Source organism: Berghia stephanieae, chromosome 9, assembly GCF_034508935.2.
Source record: "Berghia stephanieae isolate SIO BIC M18660-M18661 chromosome 9, UCSD_Bste_1.3, whole genome shotgun sequence".
Lineage (NCBI taxonomy): Eukaryota > Metazoa > Mollusca > Gastropoda > Nudibranchia > Aeolidiidae > Berghia > Berghia stephanieae.
The window spans coordinates 47059136-47085242 of record NC_088368.1 but is presented as its reverse complement, the minus strand read 5'-3'; the positions used below and the strand labels follow the sequence as shown (position 1 = coordinate 47085242).

At 38.5% G+C, this 26107-nt stretch overlaps 1 pseudogene across 1 annotated transcript; it reads right to left on the bottom strand.

The window, feature by feature from the left end:
* Window positions 1-1829: 1829 nt before the first annotated feature.
* On the bottom strand, window positions 1830-19917 carry LOC144980356 (uncharacterized; annotated as a pseudogene). Its single transcript, XR_013646874.1, has 3 exons — window positions 19842-19917; window positions 16825-16978; window positions 1830-3305 (listed from the first exon to the last, which is right to left on the bottom strand). The product of XR_013646874.1 is annotated as an uncharacterized LOC144980356 (transcript).
* Window positions 19918-26107: the final 6190 nt, after the last annotated feature.

Below are 26107 nucleotides of genomic sequence, written 5' to 3'. Positions count from 1 at the left end.
TATATATATATATATATATATATATATATAAAGAAAAGAAAGCATTTGAAATTTGAATTCTATGTACTTCAACACCAATATATTCATACTGTATAAAGTGGAACATATTTTATAGTACTTTTTAAATCAATTTTCATATTTAATTAAGGAATTTTAAAATAACACAAACCCAAAAAAAATAATGTGAATAAACAAAGTTATTTACTCACACAAAGACACACACACACACCCCACACACACATAATACAAACAAACAAACTTTATAACTTTTGATAATTTGATTCATGATTTCTTCATGAAGAGAAATTTTCTCACAGAATTGTAACGATCTTAAAAAGTGTGTATGCAACAGTGACAGAGGAAGTCAAAAAGACAATAAGAAAATATAATCCCACCAAAAACCAGCCTTCCAGTTTTCTATTCCAATATTCTCTGACTGAGTGTGTAAATGTTGACATTGTCTGTTCCCCACCATTTTCATAAGGTTGATAGAATTAGCACAAAATGTGACAACGTTGTTCCCAGCACGTACTCGCAAGCTCGTGCAACGGTTAAGAACACGTCCGGAATTACAAAAAGCAAGAATGTAAGAATCTTATATCATTCAATTAATATTGACCCAGCAGAACTATTTTAGTACTTAAGTACATTTAAAAAGAAGCGAATATGTCGATAAATGTCCAAACATCAAAATCTGAATCCTTGAATACAGAGCTACCAATCAATATGGAATAGATTTCGTTTCTATTTAGAAAATTGGAAAATCTGACCCAAAAATATGTGAGAAAAATCTGTCATCGGATAGAATGTCTAGACCCTGATCGACGTGTACTTACTTGCAGGTCTGACAACCCAATTCCTTATGGGCTCATTGTTGTAATGGGAATCTCAAAATGAAAAGTGACGCAAAATATTGTCGATTTCCACAATGTTAAAACTAGGCCCATAATCGGGTCCGGGAGTCAGACCTGTATATATGTATACGTTGACGCTGGTCAATGAACCGATCTAGCCAATAATTATCTAAATCAGCAAATGGAATACAATTTTCAAGACAAGTCATAAAACTGAATTGTCAAGTAGGTTATTGTGATAATGTTGTGTTACTTTTATTATTATTGGGGGGGGGGGGGGGGTCCCGATAGTTCAGTTGGTAGAGCACTCGCTTCACAATCAAAGCGGACCGAGATCGATCCAGGGTACAGTCGAAACTTTTTCTGACCCCCTTGTCCTCCAAGCAGTGATTGGGTAGCGAGGCCTGTTTGATCTGGCGGAAAGTACTTTGCCATAAACAACGTCCTATCCAAAGGTATCAGGCAATTGCTATTGTCCATTTCACGCTGTAGAAACCGGATAGAGCTCTGACTCCACGAGCCTAATGGCTCTGTAGGATTACTTCTTTTTACTTCTCTTACGTGAATCGTTAGAAATTCTGTTCAAACTATTTCGGCTACCTTTTGAGTCAATAGATAACCTATTCCTTATTAATCCTCCGAAACACTGGCTACACAAACACACACACTTCTAGGGAGTTTGGAACCAGAAGAGTAGAAGGTGTGACGTCACGACCTCTCTGTCTCTATTAAAAACCAGTAATTTTCTACAACGTTGTTTTTGACATAAAATATCATTTCTCCATACTTGTTGGCCAAATCATGTGTTGTGTTGTCCAATACACTGACAGGTTTCCCACACTTTGGAAACGAGGCACTAAGCACAGCTGATAAAACAATTTTAAAATAAAAACCTACAGCATTTTATAGAGCAATCTCTAATCAACGTGCTCAAAGCACTTTACAGGGGGTCCCAAGCCAATGGTGACACTAACATGTAAGACGTGACATGACGCCTTGTAGGCAGTATTACATATTCTTTTTACGGCAGACACAACGCTGTTAAAGGTTGGTTACTCATTAAACACCCGCGTACGGTGAGACATTTTACCAATGTAACGAGTAATGGATTGTACTGATGTTGGTTCGGATTCCTAAACTGCCAGAATAGTATGTGCATTATCAGGAGAATAACGATTACGATACCCTAAAACCGGGGCACCACTGGACCCTGGACACGTGTCAATGTCATAGCAACTTGTCAATGGGATGTCATCAGACCCAATTTCCAATTCAGGTAAGCAGAAAGATTGGTTAAATTTTTTAAAATAAAATATTGTGTCTGGAGGAAAATCCATACAACGTCGATACAGATGGTCATACGGATAACGCCAATCAACATCTCGTGGGATTAAACAATGTAGGCCACCGACATAGAAGTCAAACCCACCAAAGGATTTATACCCTGATTCATTCATAAATTTAAGAAAAAAATCTTTTATAATCTCAAAGGAACTCTCGGGCACTCGAACTAACGCCACGTCATTACATTTAATGACTTTGTATTTATCGATCTCGTCTTCCCCTACTAGTGACTTCCTATCTATTTGTGTCAAATCTGCAACATATTCCAATGGCAGATCAATTTTTCCGTCAGATGTATCAGTATATTGGAATGGCAGTTCAATTTTTGTAAAATCTCCAATTGTTATGTGCTTGCTACCTCCATGGGGATGGGATATTATATAGCCTTTTGGTATGTCCTGGGAAGGCAGGATACTGTGCCTAAAAGGTAAGTCAAAATGATCATGACTAACACACCTTAAATACGTCACATCATCCCTACATCGCTTTACCACATTAGTAGATATAATACATTGATTATCATCATCATTATCATCATCATCATCATCATCATGCTGATAATCATTATATTCATCACCACGTAAATCAAGAATTGAAACCCCCTTGATATATTTCACTCTATCCCTATCTGGAGAGTCAAAAAATAACTCAATTGTCGTTTTCTCTAACTCAAGCTGGTCAAATACAACATGTGTTGCTGTCCTCACTCTGAACTCCGTATAGCCTATCTTTGGATCACCGCTGTTACGGCAATCCATGCAAGGGCAGGCTTTGTCAGGGACTGATCTACACTTGTATATGAATCCTGTTCCAAAAATACCCGCTACCCGCGTCCACGCTTGTCGGCATTAGGATATGGTTTAGTCGTATATGGATAGTAATCCGGCCTCTTTTCACTGACATATTTCACCACAATTCTCACTGTCCGGTCAATGCGTTCTTTGATATATTCCATAACACTTTCCGTTCTCCACTCTTCTGGCAGGTCACTCATTTTTAATTCCTTTACGGGAATAAAATTCTGATGACCAGGGTTTTTCACACATCTGTCAAATGGTTCACCACTCTCGGGAGTCCCGAAACAGCACTCTTCAAACTCTGCTCTAACTGTAGAATGAATATAAGGATAAAGATAATAATGATGATGATGATGATGATGATGATGATGATGATGATGATGATGGTGATAATGATGATGAGGATTATGATGATGATGGTGATAATGATGATGATGACGATATTTAGTATAATAATAATAATAATAATAATAATAATATATAATAATAATAATAATAATAATAATAAATATAATAATAATAATATTAATAATAATAATAATAATAATAATAATAATAATAATAATAATAATAATAATAATAATAATAATAATAATAATAATATATATATATATTATATTATATAGATATATCCCACTCTCTGCCTCTCTCTCTCTCTCTCTCTCCCATTCTTTCTGACTTTCTCTCTCTCTCACTCTCTGCCTTTCTCCCTCCCTCTCTCTCTCTCTCTCTCTCTCTCTCTCTCCATCCCTCTCTCACTTTCTCCCATCCTTTTTTCTCTCTCTTTCTCTAACCCCCCCCCTCCCCTCCCCCTATTTTTCTCCCTCCAATATAAATATTATGCATGTATGTGTAATAAAGTCAGACAACCGGGTAGTTGATGCCGGCGAGTGTGATACTGATGGAGACAACCGGGTAGTTGATGCCGGCGAGTGCGATAGTAGAGACAACCGGGTAGTTGATGCCGGCGAGTGTGATACTGATGGAGACAACCGGGTAGTTGATGCCGGCGAGTGCGATAGTAGAGACAACCGGGTAGTTGATGCCGGCGAGTGTGATACTGATGGAGACAACCGGGTAGTTGATGCCGGCGAGTGCGATAGTAGAGACAACCGGGTAGTTGATGCCGGCGAGTGTGATACTGATGGAGACAACCGGGTAGTTGATGCCGGCGAGTGTGATACTGATGGAGACAACCGGGTAGTTGATGCCGGCGAGTGTGATACTGATGGAGACAACTGGGTAGTTGATGCCGGCGAGTGTGATACTGATGGAGACAACCGGGTAGTTGATGCCGGCGAGTGTGATACTGATGGAGACAACCGGGTAGTTGATGCCGGCGAGTGTGATACTGATGGAGACAACCGGGTAGTTGATGCCGGCGAGTGTGATACTGATGGAGACAACCGGGTAGTTGATGCCGGCGAGTGTGATACTGATGGAGACAACCGGTAGTTGATGCCGGCGAGTGTGATACTGATGGAGACAACCGGGTAGTTGATGCCGGCGAGTGTGATACTGATGGAGACAACCGGGTAGTTGATGCCGGCGAGTGTGATACTGATGGAGACAACCGGGTAGTTGATGCCGGCGAGTGTGATACTGATGGAGACAACCGGGTAGTTGATGCCGGCGAGTATGATACTGATGGAGACAACCGGGTAGTTGATGCCGGCGAGTAGTAGTAGTAGTATTAGCAGAGTGTAGAGGCCGTGGGAGTGGATGGATTCGGTCCCGGGGTCGACTTAAGAGTTCCAGACTGTAACTGCGGCGGTGGTGCTCAAGTGAGGAAGATAGATCGAGACAATGAAGTGACAGTTTAGTACTACTGTTAGTGATAGTAGCATGACTTCATGTGTCAGAAGTAGAAGTAGGGAGTTGATTTCATGAGTGAAGAGCACACACCACAGTCAAGTCCGGAGACACCATAGTCTACCCGAGTCCTAGCCCATCCACTCCAGGGTAGTGGAGGCGATCAAATAACAAAGGTCAGGATGTATAATGATGAAGTCTTTATTCAGGAACAATGGAACAGATCATTCTTTTGTATCGTATTCTATAGGCGTGTAGCAATGAATGGATCAATGAATGAATTTTTTTTTTTTAGACCCAGGCCATCCTATCTAATGACCCTCTTAATTAGTAAAAATTAACCCCCCACCCTCCATGAAAAAAAAAAGAAAAAAAAAACAACATTATATCTTACTAAACACTTGTGTCACGTCTTTTCCTTGGAGGTTTGTTATTGTTATTTTGTTGAGTTTAGTATAAGTGGGGATTTTTGGTTGGGGGGGGGGGGATGTTGTTTTGTATGTTAGTATTAGTATCATTAATTATTAGATGGTTTTATCTGCCACATGATATTTTAGAGCCGAAATAGGGTCTGTGTTCTCTACTCTAGCTATAGTTTTGCAATCAGATAAATAAAAATACAAAAAAGGTGGTACCCTGCATTTTTCCTTGGCGAGATCTTCTGTCGTTTATGTTGGTATTCTTTTCCGTCTCCGTTTGTATCAGGGTGATGGGAAGGGGGCTGTCTGTATTATCTATCTAGATGTGGGGTAGGATTGGATGTACTGTATGAGGGAGGGGGGGGGGGCGGGCGGGGTAGAACAAAGGAAAAGGTAGAATTAGTTATATACAGAATGGTTCTGATTATATTATTCCGGAGGCCGAAGAGTTTGGAGAAGGATGATCGATTCATCGGGTTGTGTATCATTATCAATGCTGAGAGAGAAAGGGGGGGGGGGGGGGGGGGTAAGGATAGACATGGACGCACCTCGTTGTTTGTAACTCGGTTGTTTGGCAATGAAGTTGGTGAAAAAGTTATGGCTATATCAGTGTGGTAGGGAGGGCGAAAAGGGAAGTTATTATAGAAGAGGATAATAATACAGCAAAAAATAAGGGAAGGAGGAATAACTAAATACTAGGAGTGGGAATATATAGTAGTAAGTGATCAGTCAGGTAATTGATCGATAATAGAGGTGTAAATAATATATGTATAAATAATGTTTATAAAGCTAGCTAGGGGGGGGCGGAGGGGAGGGGTAGGGTCAGGTTGTGGGTGTGTTGCTGAGAGTTGAAGTGTGTCGGTGGAAGGTCATCTATCTGAATTGTGCTATTAGGTCGGTATATTTGTTCCATGTTGTTTCTCCCTCTTTATCTAAATCGTTTTTGTATTTCTTTTGTATTATATTAAGAAATATTAATGACATGTCGGAATTAATGGTGTTTTGTTTATGTACTTGATCTATCCATGCTGTCCATATCGCTTGTCTTGCTGCTACTAGGATGTGTATGTTTATTTCAATTGTTGCATTGTCAGTTTTGGGGATGATATTATGTCTAAATGCTATTTCTGTATGTATGGGTTGTCGTATTGTTTTTTGTATTGTGTTTATTGTGGCTCTAATCAGTGTTTTTGTTTTAATGCAGTTTGTGAAAATGTGTACATTTTGTGTTGGACAAAGCGCTCGGCATAAGGCGCATCTGGCGTGTTGTTTGTTGGTAAGGCGTTGAACATCAGTCTGTATGTTATATGCTTACTGTATCTAGAAGTATCATGTTTATGTAAGTTTTCTGAGGCCACTCTCATGTTATCTAATGTTAGTCCTGATGCGTGCATTAGGTCTTGTTCTCTGCGTTTGTTTGGTGTGTTTATTGTTCTGTATATCTGTTTACTGTCTAATTGTTTATTTATTGTGTCTGGGTATTTGTTTACTAGTCCTACGCATTCTTTGTAAAAAGGAGGGAGTGTCTTACCTCCGAAATGGGGGAGTGTGTGGTCGATCTTTTTAAATTGTGTTAGTCGTGTCCCTAAGTAGTATGACCCGAATTTATTTCCTGTCGATTCTTGTATTATTTTGTCTATATATCTGATCCTAGTTGTGTCTAAGGTTCTTTTAATACATTTTAGTCCTGTGCCGCCTGATTCTGTGGGAAGTGTGAGTATTTCGTGTGGAATGGGTTTTGCGTCTTGTAGTATAAATGTGTCTATGCGTCTTTCTAATTTCTTTATTGTGGTGAACGGAGGTTTGAAGATTTTGATGTAGTATAAGATTTTTGGAATAATGTAGGTGTTCACTATCCTGGTTCTATCGAATATATTGGCTTTGATGTATGTGTATGAATGTAGTTTCTTGTCTATATTGTGTACAATTCCACTCCAGATGTGTTTCGGTGTCGTGTGTCTTTGACAGTACGTATTCCGAGGATTTTAATTTGGTTAACCCATTGCATGTCGGGTATCTGGGCTTTTTCGGTTTCTAAGGGTTCGGGACCGAGATTCATGATTTTGGTCTTTTTAATATTTAGTTTGGCACCACTAGCGAGGCCGAATTTTTTGAAAGTTTCTAAAAGTTTGTGTATGCTAGGTATATCACTCGGAATTAGGGTTGCATCATCGGCATACGCGATGAGTTTTTTGTTGGCTTTTCCGGGAATTCTGGTGCCTTTAATTTTCGGGTTTCTCCTAATTTTTTCCAAAACGGTTTCGAGACATAAGATGTATAGTTTTTTTTTTTTTGTTGTTTTTTTTTAGACCCAGGCCATCCTATCTAATGACCCTCTTAATTAGTAAAAAATTGTATTTGTTAAGTTAATTATTATGTGTTTAGTAGTAGTAGCAGTAGGAAGGCATTGGCATTAACTGCTTCTGTATCGTACGTTATGATAATAATTTTTTTTTTTTTTTTTTTTTAAATTTTTATAAATGATATAATGGTTGAAATATTAATGTTGCCTAACGCGTTCATGGAGGGTTAATTGGGCAGTTGGTCAGTTAGAGGTTATATTGGGTTGGTGGGTTGTAATAAATTTTGTTAATTTTTTTTTAGATGATTTAAATTAACAATTAAATAGCTGTTCATGGTTGGATGTGGATAGTAGATAAAATGTGTTGTGATTGGTGGAAGACAGAGATCCTGTACCAATCGGTTTATTGATGATTCAGGGCTGTTTGTAATGTTGTTTAGATAAATTGTCTGGGACTGACAGAGGTTTAGTAGGGGGGGGGGGGTGTTGGATTCTGAGGGCCCTGATTGGTGGGAGTTGAAAGGTTGCAGCCTATCAGCTGATCAGAATATTCGAACTTCTGTAATATGGGGTTATTGTGGAAATGAGTTTAGGTTTAGGTTTTAGGTTGGATGGGGGGGGGGGGGGGGGGTGAGGTTTCTGAATTGCTTCTGTTGTTGGGATGGTGAATACACGGGTCAAACGTCTTGTGGGTTTATTAATTGTTGTGGTCGGTTGATGTTCTTGGGCTATTGCTAAATTATGGGAGTAGATTGGAACTGGTGATGAAGGTGGTTATGCTTTTAAAAGGAAAACTTTTGATTAATTTGTTAGTAACCTATTCCCTTGCTCCCTTAGGAGTCCAAGGGTGGCCACCCACTTTCCCGCTCTCTAGCCGAGCGTCATTCGCTGATTCAACTACTGTGCACGTGGTCTTTCCCTATGCAGCATTGGTTATTTTATTATTCTATGAATATAGTTAATTTTTCGATGAGGTTAGAATCGTGGGGGGGGGGGGGGGGGGGGGGGGGGGGGGGGGGGGGGGGGCAGTTGTGACTGTGGGTGTACAAGGTGTACGTTTTAATATTGTAAATATTCTTCTTTCCGAGTCGGCCCCGACTGATCTCATCTGCATACATGTGGTCCACGGCAGTCTAGACGCCGCAGCGCAATTGTTTCAGCCGCGCTTCAGGCGGGTTGGGCGGGACTAGACCCCTCCGGCATGCTGCGCGGCACACACTTTGCCCCGCGCCGTCTCTGCCGCGGGCCGTTGCGCCGAGTTCGCCGGGGCCGCATCGGAAAAAAAAAAAAAAAGAAAAAAAAAAAGGGGATTATATCTTACTAAACACTTGTGTCACGTCCTTTCCTTGGAGGTTTGTTATTGTTATTTTGTTGAGTTTAGTATAAGTGGGAATTTTTAGGTGGGGGGGGGGGGGATGTTGTTTTGTATGTTAGTATTAATATCATTAATTATTAGATGGTTTTATCTGCCACATGATCTTTTAGAGCCGAAATAGGGTCTGTGTTCTCTACTCTAGCTATAGTTTTGCAATCAGATAAATAAAAATACAAAAAAGGTGGTACTCTGCATTTTTCCTTGGCGAGATCTTCTGTCGTTTATGTTGGTATTCTTTTCCGTCTCCGTTTGTATCAGGGTGATGGGAAGGGGGCTGTCTGTATTATCTATCTAAATGTGGGGTAGGATTGGATGTACTGTGTGTGGGGGGGGGGTGGGGTAGAAACAAAGGAAAAGGTAGAATTAGTTATATACAGAATGGTTCTGATTATATTATTCCGGAGGCCGAAGAGTTAGGAGAAGGATGATCGATTCATCGGGTTGTGTATCATTATCAATGCTGAGAGAGAAAGGGGGGGGGGGGGGGTAAGAATAGACATGGACGCACCTCGTTGTTTGTAACTCGGTTGTTTGGCAGTGAAGTTGGTGAAAAAGTTATGGCTATATCAGTGTGGTAGAGGGGGCGAAAGGGGAAGTTAATATAGAAAAGGATAATACTACAGCAAAAGTAAGGGAAGGAGGAATAACTAAATACTAGGGGTAGGAATATATAATAGTAAGTGATCAGTCAGGTAAATGATCGATAATAGAGGTGTAAATAATATATGTATAAATAAAGTTTGTAAAGCTAGCTAGAGGGGGCGGAGGGGAGGGGTAGGGTCAGGTTGTGGGTGTGGTGCAGAGAGTTGAAATGTCTCGGTGGAAGGTCATCTATCTGAATTGTGCTATTAGGTCGGTATATTTGTTCCATCTTGTTTCTCTTTCTTTATCTAAATCGTTTTTGTATTTCTTTTGTATTATGTTAAGAAATATTAATGACATGTCGGTATTAGTGGTGTTTTGTCTGTGTACTTGACCCATCCATGCAGTCCAGATCGCTTGTCTTGCTGCTGCTAGGATGTGTATGTTTATTTCATGTGTTGCATTGTCAGTTTTGGGGATGATATTATGTCTAAATGCTATTTCTGTATGTATGGGTTGTCGTATTGTTTTTTGTATTGTGTTTATTGTGGCTCTAATCAGTGTTTTCGTTTTAATGCAGTTTGTGAAAATGTGTACATTTTGTGTTGGACAAAGCGCTCGGCATAAGGCGCATCTGGGCGTGTTGTTTGTTGGTAAGGCGTTGAACATCAGTCTGTATGTTATATGCTTACTGTATCTAGAAGTATCATGTTTATGTAAGTTTTCTGAGGCCACTCTCATGTTATCTAATGTTAGTCCTGATGCGTGCATTAGGTCTTGTTCTCTGCGTCTGTTTGGTGTGTTTATTGTTCTGTATATCTGTTTACTGTCTAATTGTTTATTTATTGTGTCTGGGTATTTGTTTACTAGTCCTACGCATTCTTTGTAAAAAGGAGGGAGTGTCTTACCTCCGAAATGGGGGAGTGTGTGGTCGATCTTTTTAAATTGTGTTAGTCGTGTCCCTAAGTAGTATGACCCGAATTTATTTCCTGTCGATTCTTGTATTATTTTGTCTATATATCTGATCCTAGTTGTGTCTAAGGTTCTTTTAATACATTTTAGTCCTGTGCCGCCTGATTCTGTGGGAAGTGTGAGTATTTCGTGTGGAATGGGTTTTGCGTCTTGTAGTATAAATGTGTCTATGCGTCTTTCTAATTTCTTTATTGTGGTGAACGGAGGTTTGAAGATTTTGATGTAGTATAAGATTTTTGGAATAATGTAGGTGTTCACTATCCTGGTTTATCGAATATATTGGCTTTGATGTATGTGTATGAATGTAGTTTCTTGTCTATATTGTGTACAATTCCACTCCAGATGTGTTTCGGTGTCGTGTGTCTTTGACAGTACGTTATTCCGAGGATTTTAATTTGGTTAACCCATTGCATGTCGGGTATCTGGGCTTTTTCGGTTTCTAAGGGTTCGGGGCCGAGATTCATGATTTTGGTCTTTTTAATATTTAGTTTGGCACCACTAGCGAGGCCGAAATTTTTGAAAGTTTCTAAAAGTTTGTGTATGCTAGGTATATCACTCGGAATTAGGGTTGCATCATCGGCATACGCGATGAGTTTTTTGTTGGCTTTTCCGGGAATTCTGGTGCCTTTAATTTTCGGGTTTCTCCTAATTTTTTCCAAAACGGTTTCGAGACATAAGATGTATAGTTGGGCCGAGAGAGGGCAACCCTGTCGTACTGACCGACCGATTTTGAAGGGATCAGATACTTTTTGATAGACTATTACACAGCTGGAGGGGTTTTTGTATAGTATTTTTATCCATCTTCTGTAATAAGGGCCTATGTTGTTGTGTTCTAATATTTTGTGTAAGAAACTGTGTTCTAATCTATCGAAAGCTTTCTCTTGATCGATGGACAAAATGTATGCGTGTGTGTGTGTGTGTCTGTTTTACGTATCCTATAAGGTCTCTGATGAAGTTTGTGTGTTGTTCTATTGTTCTGTTTTTTATGCTACATGTTTGTTCTTTGTCTATCAGTTGGGTAGGTGAATTTTGATTTTGTTGCTTAAAGTTTTCGCTATAATTTTGTAGTCGGTGTTTAGGAGGGATATGGGTCTGTATTGTTTGACGTCTGTTGTGTTTCTTTCTTTGGGTATGAGGGTTATGTATGATATCTTTTGGCTGTTCGTTAATTGTCCTTCTTTGTGTATTTCTTTAGTCAGTTCTAGGAGGGGTTTTTTAAGGAGAGGGAAGAAACTTTTGTAGAATTCTACTGTTAGTCCATCGGGGCCTGGGGATTTGTTTGTGTTCATGTTCTCTAGGCTGTGTTGTAGGTCTCCTATTGTAATCTCTGTATCTAATTGTTCTTTCTGTTCGTCTGTCAACTTCTTTGTATAATCGGTGTAGTGGTCTTGTATATCTGTTGATATTTCGCCACTTGTGTATAGTTGTTTGTAAAAATTGTAGAAGGTCTCAAGGATTTCTGTCTCGTTTTTTGTTATTTGCCCATCTGTTGTTCTGATTTTCTGATACATAAGATGTATAGTTGGGCCGATCACTGGTCCAGGTAAAGTGATGCGTTGACTGAAGTGAGTAAACTCGATCGAGTTGTGTGCATCTTCATGATTTAAACAAATTAATGCAAATAACATGGGACATGTATGAAGGAGCGAATAAGTCTAAACTAAAGAGTTATGCTACAAAATCAATCATAGTGAATTGCAGAGTTAAAGAGTAAATGTTTAGCTCGTAATTAGTAATCAAAGGCGTTAACGTTATGGCTGTATGAAATATTTAAGTAGCAATTATTAACTATACAGAAGAACAAAGTAGATTAAGATGACTCAAGGTAGGTGGCTAGAAAGCTATGATTTGCCAGAATTAGTGATATAAATTTGTAAATGATCATAGTTGTTAAAATGAAGTTATAACGATGTGAAGTGGTGAAAGAAAGCACACAAAAATATAGTACCAGGCCAGAAGTCACACCCAGCCGAAGATAAAAATAGTACTACATCGAGAGACTACCTGTGTAAGGGCTTAACACACAACACACAGTGTACTATTGGTCATAGTAACACACACGAGTAAAGGAATGTTGATATCAACCACAGAGGCACACAGTCTTGCATTACTTGCATACAATTAAATAGTGATGGTAGCGACAAGTAGTAAAGAGTAATAGAGTACAAAATCAAATAACATTAGATAAAATGGTCATTCTATTACATATGTATGACTTGGTGTTTGTGCGAGCGTATTCAAAATAGAGTATATTTCTCTCTCTCTCTCTCTCTCTCTCTCTCTCTCTCTCTCTCTCTCCCTCTCTCTCTCTTTTCTATATATATATATATATATATATATATATATATATATATATATATATCCTCCTGTGTAAAGCGACCAATATTCCTTGTAGAGGGGGGGGGGGGTTTAAGACAATCAATTCGTAGCTTATCTCCAAAAACATTGAAAATTACAATCTTTCCATTAAACTGTAGAAGATCTATACTTACAGTTACTGATGCTCGTCTTCGCCTAATAAATTGAAGCTTACAATTCAACATTGATCGTTATATTTTACTCTTATTTTATGACACCATATACATTTCGTCTAAAATACAAAACAGGCCAATTTCGTTCAAAAGTTTCGAGTGTGTCCAAACCACATTGACCTACCCTCAAATTTCATTTTTAATCACTTGTATCTACAGACCACCCCCAAGCAAAAAGAACAAACTGAGACAGAATGATTTTGCTGACGAATTTTTAGATTTTGTATCAAAAGACACATCAAATAAGCGAAAGATTTATATCGGCGATTTTAATATTCAGTTTGATGTTGATCAGAATAGTCTCGTTAAAATTATAAAAAATATGCTGAATGAACATGGCCTCACTCAGTTAGTGACCTCTCCAACTCAAAGATTGGGGCACATCTTGGACTGGTTTATCATTGACACACCCTCGCTTGTTGAATCAATTAAAAATATCAAAAAGAAATTTCAGACCACAATCTGATTCTGGCAACTCTCAAATGCATCAAAGAGAAAGCAAAGAAAGTCAAGATAGTGTCTAGGGATACCAAAAAAATAGACATTAGTTCCTTCAAAAACAATCTGTCAGAGGAACTGGGAAGAATGGATATACCATCAGCACAGAAAACAGACGAGGTACTGCGCAACGTCATCGACAGGCATGCGCCAAACACAACTAGAATAATAAATTCCAGGAAACCGTCTCCGTGGTTTAACCAGAGTGAAAAAACTGCCAAAAGGGAAAAAAGGAATGCAGAGGCATCGTGGAGAAAATCGGGCCTTGAGATTGACCGGCTGATATATATAGCAAAAAAGCATAAGTATAAAACCACCTGCAAAAGAGCAAAAAGAAACTATTATAACACAAAACTGTCATCAGTGAGGGACACTAAGGAATTTTTCTCTGTTTCAAAGGAACTTTTAGGGGAAGAAAAGGGCATGTGTCTACCCACTAATATCCCGGTAGAAAAGCAGCCGGATGCATTTTCAGATTTCTTTTCGGGAAAAATATCGAAAATTCGGAACAATTTGGACCTCGTGCAAAATGAAGATATAAATTTCCACCCTTTTTCGGGTTCACAGGGATTCTCTTGTTTTAAAGAAACAACTGAAGAAGAAATTTCTAAAATAATTTTTTCATCTTCCTCGAAGTCATGTGATTTAGATCCTTTACCAACTAATATTTTGAAATTATGTCTTCCTGAATTGTTACCTTGCATAACTTATATTATAAATCAGTCACTTATCTCAGGACAAGTCCCAGATATCTATAAACATGCAATTGTAAAGCCTCTCATAAAAAAGCAAAATCTCAATGTAAATGACCTTAGTAACTACCGTCCCGTCTCAAATCTGCCATTTCTTTCTAAAATCCTTGAAAAAGTTGTACTCAGACGTCTTTCACAACATCTCCATGAAAACAATCTATGGGAAAAATTTCAGTCAGCTTATCGTTCTTACCACAGCACAGAAACTGCTCTGTGCTGTGTTGCGAGTGATTTGCTTGATGTTTTAGATAAAGGTTCTGTTTCTCTTCTGACATTGTTAGATCTTTCGGCGGCGTTTGATACTATTGATCACGGTATTCTCATTAAACGACTTAATATAACCTTTGGCTTGTCTGGGACTGTCTTGCAGTGGTTTGAATCTTATTTAGATGGCAGAAAGCAACAGGTTATGATTTTAGATAAACTTTCTCGTCAACATACATTGTCTTTTGGTGTTCCTCAAGGCTCTGTTTTGGGTCCAATTCTTTTTGTTTTGTATACTTCTCCATTATCTAATGTCATCACTGGTCATGGGCTGCGCTATCATCTCTATGCAGATGATACGCAACTTTATGCTACTGATAAAACTAAAAATCTCGAAAATATTGTGAAACGTGTGGAAGAATGTGTGACGGATGTGAAAGAGTGGATGGATGCAAACAAGTTGAAAATGAATGAGTCAAAAACAGAAGTGATGATTGTGGGAAATAGAGGGCAGTTGAAGGTGAATGATGGTCTTGAGGTGTTGATTGGGGGTGAAAAGATCAAAGTTTCAAAGACTGTGAAAAATTTGGGTGTCTATTTTGATTCAGAAATGAAAATGTCAGCTCACATTTCTGCTCTCTGTAAATCTTTATACTTTCAATTGAAGAAAATCAGTTCGATCCGTCAGTATATTGCAATTGGAACATGTAAAACATTGGTTGTTTCCCTCATTTTTTCGAAACTAGACTATTGTAACTCGCTGCTTGTCAACTTGCCTCAGGCTTCTATTAAACAATTGCAACTACTGCAAAACAGTGCAGCAAGATTAGTTTTTGGCAAAAAAAAATTTGATCATGCAACCCCTTTGTTGGCCTCTCTCCACTGGTTGCCCATTGAAAAGCGCACATATTACAAAGCAGCGTGTCTTGTTTATAAGTGTTTGGCTGGTATAGCACCGGCATATCTCACAGATCACGTGGTCATGTGTAAATTTGAAAATTACACTTTAAGATCATGTAATGACCAAACGAAAATTTCGGAAAAAAGATCAAGAACAAAATTTGGTGATAGATCGTTTGCTTGTTTCGGCCCCAAGATTTGGAATGAACTACCACGTGGTCTGAGGGAGTGCAAGTCTTTACCTACTTTTAAAAAGAATCTCAAGACACATTTTTACTGTATTTGTTTTTCTTGACTCTATATGAATCCTTGATTTGGCTATGAATTGTTATTGTTGTTATTATTTTATTTTTTTATTTTTTCACTTAAAATTGATATTTATATTGTAAAGTGCCCAGAGCTTGTGTTTTACACGAGAATGAGCGCTATATAAATGTGTATTATTATTATTATTATTATTATTTGGTTCAACTTTTTGTGGCCCATAAGATGACGCACATACACAAATACACACACCCCCTCTCCCCCCCCCCCCACACACATTATATATATATATATATATATATATATATATATATATATATATATATATATATATATATATATATATATATAACAAAAAAGAAAACAATGAACAACACAACAACTCTGGACCATCTTTGAAAACAATAAGTTTCTTCAATGATGAATAATAAATATTTAATAATGTTTAGAAATCCAAATGGATATAGATATGTATAAACCAACATCACAATATTGTAGTAAAGAGAGGATAAAGTTTGTAAGGTTTCTACTGTTTGTTTACATATAAATATATTTATAACGGGTATTCTTTCATGTCGGGTTGTTTGATTCATTCATGTTAAAAAAATGTGTATCATAAATAGTAAGTTTAAATTTTAAATGCAACCATTTACGTCTTGTGAATGGTATATCAAACATAAAATAAATTTAAAGGAGCAGGAAAATGTACAATTATGAAAACAAATACAAAGTTATGGTAAGACTTGAAGAAGAACGGAACATAGACTAGAAATAAAATTAATCAGTAGATTTTTTGCCTTAGAAAGCCAAACTGACATCTTTCATCTGTCTCTTCTTTCCGTCATCACCTTAATCCGACACAATACCATTCCCACAACCCCCCCCCCCCCACCCCGCTACTGGTTTCATATGATCACGTGGCGGAAGGCCAGACCGGAAAGTTTAGGGTTCGTGTCTCATTTTGAGTAGCGCATAGTTGAGTCCTTGGCAAATGCACATTATCTCGTCGTACCCATGCGTAGAATAGGTATTGGCCGTTAAAATCGACGTCTTTGTCTAAACAAATATAGTATTATCGCCTATCAGGCCTCATGATTCGCTCTACTGTTAAATGATGCTGTTGAATAGAGACCCCTGATAGAGAGCTTTGAGCACGTTTAGTGGATATTGCGTGATTTAAAAGCTTATTTTTTAGTACTGATGTTACGTATGACTTACAAGGGTGATCGTCTTTAACCTTGTGATGCCTTTTGGGCGATGGCAGTACAGGGAGTCCGTCTTCAACCTTGTGATGTGGTCTTTCTAACGAAACGTTGTCATGTCTTCGTGGTAAAACCTTTGGTATATTGTCATCCATGTTTGTGTCGTAATCCTAAAACAATAAATAATAATAATAATAATAATAATAATAATAATAATAATAATAATAATAATAATAATAATAATAATAATAATAATAATAATAATAATAACAACAACAACAATAATAATAATAATAATAATAATAATAATAATAATAATAATAATAATAATAATAATAATAATAATAATAATAATAATAATAATAATAATAATAACAATAATAATAATAATAATAATAATAATAATAATAATAATAATAATAATAATAATAATAATAATAATAATAACAATACTAATAATAATAATAATAATAATAGGGTCAAATAGAGGGAAAATACAGTCGATGCCTGTTAAAACAACAACGGATAAAATAATAGTCATTGATAACCGTGAGAGTTTATTTCGCCATTGTTAATCCCGAACAGACATGCGTTGAACTTTCCCCTTTTCTATCTGGATTTATTGATCTGACTGTTTTCATCATTGACCCAGGAAGGGTTTAGTGGTCGAAACAATACATGTTTAGTATTTCATTCTCTTTCTATGTGAGGCTGTCATAATCGGATTTGTAATATACTTTTTACATTCTTAGCTTGCTAGTAACTTCGTATACACGATCATTTGTATTATACTTTTTACATTCTTAACTTGCTAGTAACTTCGTATACACGATCATTTGTATTATACTTTTTATATTCTTAGCTTGCTAGTAACTTCGTATACACGATCATTTGTATTATACTTTTTACATTCTTAACTTGCGAGTAACTTCGTATACACGATCATTTGTATTATACTTTTTACATTCTTAACTTGCTAGTAACTTCGTATACACGATCATTTGTATTATACTTTTTACATTCTTAACTTGCGAGTAACTTCGTAGACACGATCATTTGTATTATACTTTTAAGAAGAAAGAAGAAGAAAAGAAGAAAGAAGAAGAAGAAGAAGAAGAAAGGAAGAAGAGAAGAAAGAAAAGAAGAAGAAGAAGAAGAAGAAGAAGAAGAAGAAGAAGAAGAAAAAGAAGAAGAAAAGAAGAAGAAAAAAGAAGGAAGAAGAAGAAGAAGAAGAAGAAGAAGAAGAAGAAGAAAAAGAAGAAGAAGAAGAAAAGAAGAAGAAGAAGAGAAGAAGAAGAAGAAGAAAAGAAAGAAGAAGAAGAAGAAGAAGAAGAAAGAAGAAGAAGAAAAGAAGAAGAAGAAGAAGAAGAAGAAGAAGAAGAAGAAGAAGAAAGAAAAGAAGAAAGAAGAAGAAAGAAGAAGAAGAAGAAGAAGAAAAGAAGAAAAGAAGAAGAAGAAGAAAGAAGAAGAAGAAGAAGAAAGAAGAAAGAAGAAAAGAGAGAAGAAAAGAAGAAGAAAAAAGAAGAAGAAGAAGAAGAAGAAGAAGAAGAAGAAGAAAGAAGAAGAAGAAGAAGAGAAGAAGAAGAAGAAGAAGAAGAAGAAAGAAGAAGAAGAAGAAGAAGAAGAAGAAGAAAGAAGAAGAAGAAGAAGAAGAAGAAAGAAGAAGAAGAAGAAGAAGAAGAGAAGAAGAAGAAGAAGAAGAAGAAGAAGAAGAAGAAGAAGAAAGAAGAAGAGAAGAAGAAGAAGAAGAAGAAGAAGAAGAAGAAGAAGAAGAAAGAAGAAGAAGAAGAAGAAGAAAGAAAGAGAAGAAGAAGAAGATAAGAAAGAAGAAGAAGAAGAAGAAGAAGAAGAAGAAAGAAGAAAAGAAGAAGAAGAAGAAGAAGAAGAAGAAGAAGAAGAAGAAGAAAAGAAGAAGAAGAAAAGAAGAAGAAGAAGAAGAACGAATAATAATAATAATAATAATAATAATAATAAATAATAATAATAAATAATAATAATAATAATAATAATAATAATAATAATAATAATAAGAGAGAGAGGGAAGAGAAAGAGAGAGTGGGAGAGAGAGAGAGGGAAGAGAGAGAGAGAGAGGGAAGAGAGAGAGAGTGGGAGAGAGAGAGAGTGGGAGAGAGAGAGTGGGAGAGAGAGAGAGTGGGAGAAAGAGAGAGTGGGAGAAAGAGAGAGTGGGAGAGAGAGAGTGGGAGAGAGAGAGAGTGGGAGAGAGAGAGTGGGAGAGAGAGAGAGAGAGTGGGAGAGAGAGAGAGAGGAGGGAAGAGAGAGCGAAGACATAAATGGATGGATAGACAGAGAGAGAGAGAGAGAGAGAGAGAGAGAGAGAGAGAAAGGGGGTGGAGTGGGAGGGGGAAGAGACAGAAGATAGACATGGAGGGATAGACAGTGAGAGAGAGGGAGGAAGAGATTAAGGAGGGAGAGAGAGAGACAGAGACAGAGAGAGAAAGACAGAGGAGGGAGAGAGAGGGAGAGAGAGTGGGAGAGAGAGAGTGGGAGAGAGAGAGTGGGAGAGAGAGAGAGGAAGAGAGAGAGAGGGAGGAAGATATTACGGAGGGAAGGAGAGAGAGAGAGAGAGGGTTGAGGGAAGATAGAGATGAAGAGAGAGAGAGAGAGGTGGAGATAGAGAGGCGGAGGTAAGAGAGAGGGGAGGGTAGAGAGAGGAAAAGGAAAAAAAGAGAGAGAAAGAGAGGGGGGAAGGGAGTGAGGATAGGAGAGAGTGCGAAGAGGGAAGAGAATAAGTGAGGAGAGAGAGAGAGAGAGAGAGAGAGAGAGAGAGAGAGAGAGGAGAGATGTAAAGTGGGTTAAAAAAGATATAGATGAAGTGAGAGAGAAAGAGAGAGATTGAGATATAGAGGTGAAGGGAAGAGAGAGAGAGAGAGAGAGGGGATGGGAGAGAGGGGAGAGAGAGGGGGAAAGAAAAAGAAGAGAGATAGAGAGATAGATAGATAGATAGATAGATAGAGAGAGAGAGAGGGGGGGGGGATGATTACAATTTAAGAATGAAAGAAAACGACAACTTACTTAATAATTGGCTGTAGACTATAACATTCGACAATCTCTGTTTGATGAACGTGGCTTAAATCACAGCAATGGCCGTCTGTTTTTCATTATAAAATAACATGAGGAACATTATTCAAATTCACAGACGATTTAAGAATAAAGTGAAGAAATTAGTAAGTAATTCATTTCTATACACAACATGGGACAACAACCAGCTCGTCCTAAACACTCAAGTTAGTTCCTTTGGCTTTTAATTTTGTCCACGACTTTCTGTCTCTTTGTTTTTCTTCACACCAACTTGGCTTGGAACAGCGATTACAAGTAATCGGGAAATTCCGATATTACTCGGCTCCGCACTCATCAATGTTGCCAAATATGCCAGACAAGTAATAAGAAATATGCCAAAGAATATGAATAAAATGCCAAATCTTTCTAAGCATCAATTTTTCTCCTAAAATTAAACTTACTTTCTGCGGCAATTTGTAAATATCTTGGTTTAATGTTTACAAAATCCGAATACTTCTTGCACACTTAATGGTAAAATGGCAAATTAGAAATGAACGTTAATTTTTATGCCAACCAGGTAAAAATAAGCGGTATGGATGGACACCAAAATGTCAATATGTCACACCTAGTTTATCAATGCCAAACGACTTCTGAAATAAGGACAAGTTTTTAAAAATTACTTTGGCCTCTAAATCATCAAATTGGCAATCCTATCAACTTATGGCGCTGAGATGATATCGGAAATTCCCAATTATTAGTCATTCCAATCACGAGGACAGTTGGTGCACAGAGAAAAATACAAACATAATATGTTATGGTAGACAGATGGGGAGGGAGGGGGGAGGGGGAGTAGAGAAATAGAGAGAGAAAGAGGCCGGAGAGAGAGGGGAGAGATAGTGAGGAGGGAAGAGAAAGTTGGGAGAAAGAGAGAGAGAGAGAGAGAGAGAGAGAGATAAAGAGAGAGAGGGAGCGGGAAGAGAAAGTGAGGAGAGAGAGGGGGAGAGAGGAGGGAGAGGGAGAGAGTGAGAGAGGATAGGAGAGAGAGCGAAGAGGGAAGAGAATATTTAAGTGAGGAAAGTGGGGGGAGGGAAGTGGGAGAGGATGGGAGAGAAAGGAGAGATATATATATAAAGAGGTAGGAAGAGAGATAAAGAGGGAGAGGGAGAGAGAGGAGGGCAGACAAAGTGAGGAGAGAGAGAGAGAGATAAAGATGGAGAGAGGGTTGAAGGAAGATAGAGATGAAGAGAGAGAGATGGAGATTGAGAGGCGGAGGTATGAGAGATGGGATGGCAGAGAGAGGAGAGAGAGGAAAAGAAAAAGAAGAGAGAAAGAGAGAGAGAGAGATAGAGAGAGAGGGGGTGCGGGATAAAGAGGGAGAGAGAGAGAGGAGGGAAGACAACGTGAGGAGAGAGAGAGAGAGAGAGAGAGAGAGAAAGAGAGAGAGAGAGAGAGAGAAAGAGAGAGAGAGAGAGAGAGAGAGAGAGAGAGGATGATTATAATATAAGATTGAAAAAAAACGACAACTTACTTTGAGATAGGGAGAGAGAGAGAGAGAGAGAGAGAGAGAGAGAGAGAAGACATAGATGGATGGACAGACAGAGAGGGAGTGAGAGAGAGAGCGAGAGAGAGAGAGCGAGAGAGAGAGGGAAAGAGGGGAGTGGGAGAACGGAAGAGAGAGAATTAGAGAGAAAAGAGATATGGAGGGAAAGACAAAGAGAGAGTGTGAGAGAAAGGAAGAGATTAGGGAAGAAATAGAGAAAGAGAGAAAGAGACAGAGGAGGGGAGAGAGAGAGAGAGGAAAGAGGGAAAGAAAATAATAGAGAGTAAGAGAGAGAGAGAGACACAGAGAGAGATAGATAGAGAAAAAGAGATAGATGGAGAGATAGATAGATAGATAGATAGATATAGAGATACATAAATGAATAGAAAGAGAGAGAGACAGAGAGAGATAGATAGAGAGAGAGAGAAAGAGAGAGAGGAGGGGAAAGAGAGAGATGAAAGAGAGAAAGAAAATAAAAAAGATATATATATATATATATATATATATATATATATATATATATATATAGATAGAGATAGATAGATATGGAGAGAGATAGATAGATAGAGGGATATATATATAGATAGAGAGATAGATAGAGAGAGACACAGAGAGAGAGATACACAGAGAGAGATAGAGAGAGAGAGAAACACAGAGAGAGAGAGATAGATAGATAGATAGAGAGATACACACACACATAGAGAGAGAGAGAAAGAGAGACAGAGAGAGAGAGAGAGAGAGATACACACACACACACAGAGAGACAGAGAGAGAGAGAGAATGAGAGAGATAGAGAGAATACACACAGAAATGATTTGATGTAAGAAGGAAAGAAAACCAACCCATCCCTAACAGGTTACTAGAGAAAATACCATTGGATAATCTTTGTGTGTTTGATCTATTGAAATCACAGCAATCCTTGGATGTTCTCTATCGGAATATGAGGAACACCAACCACATTCACAACGATAGAACAAAAAGTAATGAAGAATGTACTACGTCGTCTTTTTCTGTACTCAACATGGCGCTGAACAAAAAACACATACTATAATTAGCTCCTTAGTCTTTTTTCTAATTCTATGGTTTGTTGACGTCAACTTTCCTTGGGATCGCCATTACGAATAATCGGGAATTCCCGATATTACTCAGCTTCGCACTCATCAATTAATTTCTTGGTTCGTTTGTTATGAACGCCCAGGATTGCCAATATCTTTTCTACAGAAAATGCCAAAAAAGTTACAGAAATATGCCAAATAGCATGAATAAAATGCCAAATCTTTCTATGCACCAATTTCTCCCCTAAAATTAAACTTATTTACTGCGGGCAAGACTAAATATCCTGATTTCATGTTTACAAAAACCGAATACTTCTTGCACACATAATGGTAAAATCTAGCAAAGTCGAAATGAGCGTTAATCTGTAAACCAACGAGGTAAAAATAAGCGGTATGGATGCACACCAAAATGTCAATATGTCACACCTATTTTGGCCTTGCCACTCGACTTCTGAAATAAAGGACAAGTTTTTAAAAAATTACTTTGGCCTTTAAATCATCAAATTGGCAATCCCGTCCTTATAACAGTAGCGGAGCCGAGTTAATATCGGGAATTCCCGATAATTATTAATTCATTCGGAGAAGTGTTGAAACAGAGAAAAGGACATAATATTGTTTGGTAGAGAGAGAGAGAGAGAGAGAGAGAGGAGAGAGAGAGAGAGAGAGAGAGAGAGGAGAGAGAGAGAGAGAGAGAGGGGGGGGGGGGGTAGAGAGAGACTTAGAAGAGAGAGGAGAGAGAGCGCGTTAGGAGGGAATAGAGAGAAGATATAGATGGATGGACAGGCAGAGAGGGAACGGGAGAGAGAGACAGAGAGAGAGAGAGAGAGAGAGAGAGAGAGGGGAGGGACAGAGGAGGGGGGGGGAGAGAGAAGATAGACGATAGACAGAGAGAGAGATAGATAGAGAGAGAGAGAGAGAGAGAGAGAGGGGGGGGGAAGAGATTAGGCAGGGAGAGAGTGAGATTGAGAGACTGGGAGAGAGAGAGAGAGTGGGAGATATAGAAAGACAGAGAAGGGGAGAGAGAGGGGAAAGAGAGAAAGAAAAAAAAGAAGAGTGAACGAGAGAGAGAGAGAGAGAGAGAGAGAGAGAGAGAGAGAGAGAGAGAGAGAGAGAGAGAGAGAGAGGGGAGGGACAGAGGAGGGGGGGGAGAGAGAGAGAGAAGATAGACGAGTAGACAGAGAGAGAGATAGATAGATAGAGAGAGAGAGAGAGAGAAGAAGAGAGAGGGGGGGGAAGAGATTAGGCAGGGAGAGAGTGAGATTGAGAGACTGGGAGAGAGAGAGAGAGAGAGTGGAGATATAGAAAGACAGAGAAGGGGAGAGAGAGAGAGGAAAGAGAGAAAGAAAAAAAATAAGAGTGAACGAGAGAGAGAGAGAGAGAGCGAGACAAGTGGGGGGAGGGGGTGGGGGCGGAGCGAGGGAAGGGAAGAGAGAGTAGAGAGAGCAGATAGACATGGAGGGATAGACAGACAGAGAGAGAGAGAGAGAGAGAGAGAGAGAGAGAGGAGAGAGAGAGGAGAGAAAGAAATAAAAGAGTGTGTGTGAGTGTGTGTGTTGGAGAGAGAGAGAGAGAGAGAGAGAGAGAGAGAGATGTAAAGAGGGTTGAGGGAAGATATAGATGAAGAGAGAGAGAGAGAGAGAGAGAGAGAGAGAGAGATGTAAAGAGGGTTGAGGGAAGATATAGATGAAGAGAGAGAGAGAGAGAGAGAGAGAGAGAGAGAGAGAGAGAAGGGGGGATGATTATAATTTAAGATTGAAAGAAAACGACAACTTACTTAATAATTGGCTGTAGACTATAACATTCGACAATCTCTGTTTGATGAACGTGGCTTAAATCACAGCAATGGCCGTCTGTTTTTCATTATAAAATAACATGAGGAACCCGATTCAAATTCACAGACGATTTAAGAATAAAGTGAAGGAATTAGTGATTCATTTCTATACACTACAAACGTTTTAAGAATAAAGTGAAGAAATTAGTTAGTGATTCATTTCTATACACTACAAACGATTTAAGAATAAAGTGAAGAAATTAGTGATTCATTTCTATACACTACAAACGTTTTAAGAATAAAGTGAAGAAATTAGTGATTCATTTCTATACCCTACATGGGACAACAACCAGCTCGTCCTGAAAACTCAAACTAGTTCCTTTGCCGTTTGTCCACAACCAAGTAGGGACTCGCACTCGTCATGTCTTTTCATTGGTTCGTTTGTTATGAACACCCAGGATTGCCAAGATATTATTTGCAAAAAATGCCAAACAAGTTACAGAAATATGCCAAATAATATGAAAAAATGCCAACTTTTCAAAGTATCAATTTTTCTTTAAAAAATGCACATAAAATGGAAATTTAACTAAACTTTCTTATCCTGCTGCCACGAGTTAGTGTCTTCATCTAATGTTTACAAAACCCGACCACTTCTTGTAAACATAGGGATGAACATTTCTGTATTCCATAAAAATAATGTTTATTTTGTTAACAAACTAGATAAACATACGTGACATGAATTTCAAAAAAATACCTTGAGTCATAGCGTACGATCCACTAAACGTGCTCAAGGCGCTTTTTAAGTGGTCTCTAGCCAACAGATACCTTGAAATTATAGGACGAGACATGCCGCCTGTTACAAATATTTAATTTCTTTTCCCACTGTTTATGTCCAGGTACTCATTTTACACCGGAGTACGATGAGAGAATGTTAGTAAACAGCATTTCCCAAGGACTCAACTAAGCGTTGCTGAGATCGGGAATCAAACCTAGGACAAAAGAAATTCTAAACCGCTAAACCAAATGTTTTTCCGGCAAGTCGGCGTTAAAGAGAAAATCCTTTTGTTTGTTTTGGTTTTTTTGAACACCAAATTGGCAATCAGTCATGATGTGAGGAGGGCGGAAATATCGGGATTTCCCGAAAACGAGTTAATAATTTTATGCTATTATTAGTACCACAATCCACGTCATTTTTCTAAGGTTCTCCTGGGCGGATCCGAGTACTCTGTGGTAATCGTATTGTCGAGTACTCGTGTACATGCGTAATCGTGTATTATTATTATGTAGACGGCTCTCTAACAGAAGCAACGAGGAAAAAACTAACAACACCAGTGGGGAGTTAACCTGGGACTATGGGAGATGGATACAATTGGTGCCACCTCCTATAGTGTCAGTTTCATTCTCCTCTGGTACACAACTCCCATAGTCCGACTTCATTTCCCAATGGTATCCATTTCTCATAGTCCCAGGATCAATCCCCATTGGTGCCCACCTTCTATAGTGTCAGGTTCATTCTCCTCTGGTGGTACCCAACTCCCATAGTCCGGCTTCAATTCCCAATGGGTATCCATCTCCCATAGTCCCAGGTTCATATTCCACTGATAACCTTTATCCTCTTCTCCCAACTGTGTACACCTCTCCGAGTCCCAGGTTCACTCCCCAGTGTTGCCTACTTCCCATAACTTTGTCGGATATTGTCAGGTTTCGTAAAAAAGTAATTGCTTTTTTACGAAACCCGTCGATAACCAGTCTCAGATTCAGTCCCCACAGGTGTACACTTCCCTGAGTCTCAGGTTCACTCCCCACTGTTGCCATCTTTTTGTACGGCCGAGTGACCTTTCCTGGCAACTCGGGAATAGCGAGTAATCAGGAGTGGACCCGTCGAACTCGCTTTTCCGAGTTCTACTGTATATCC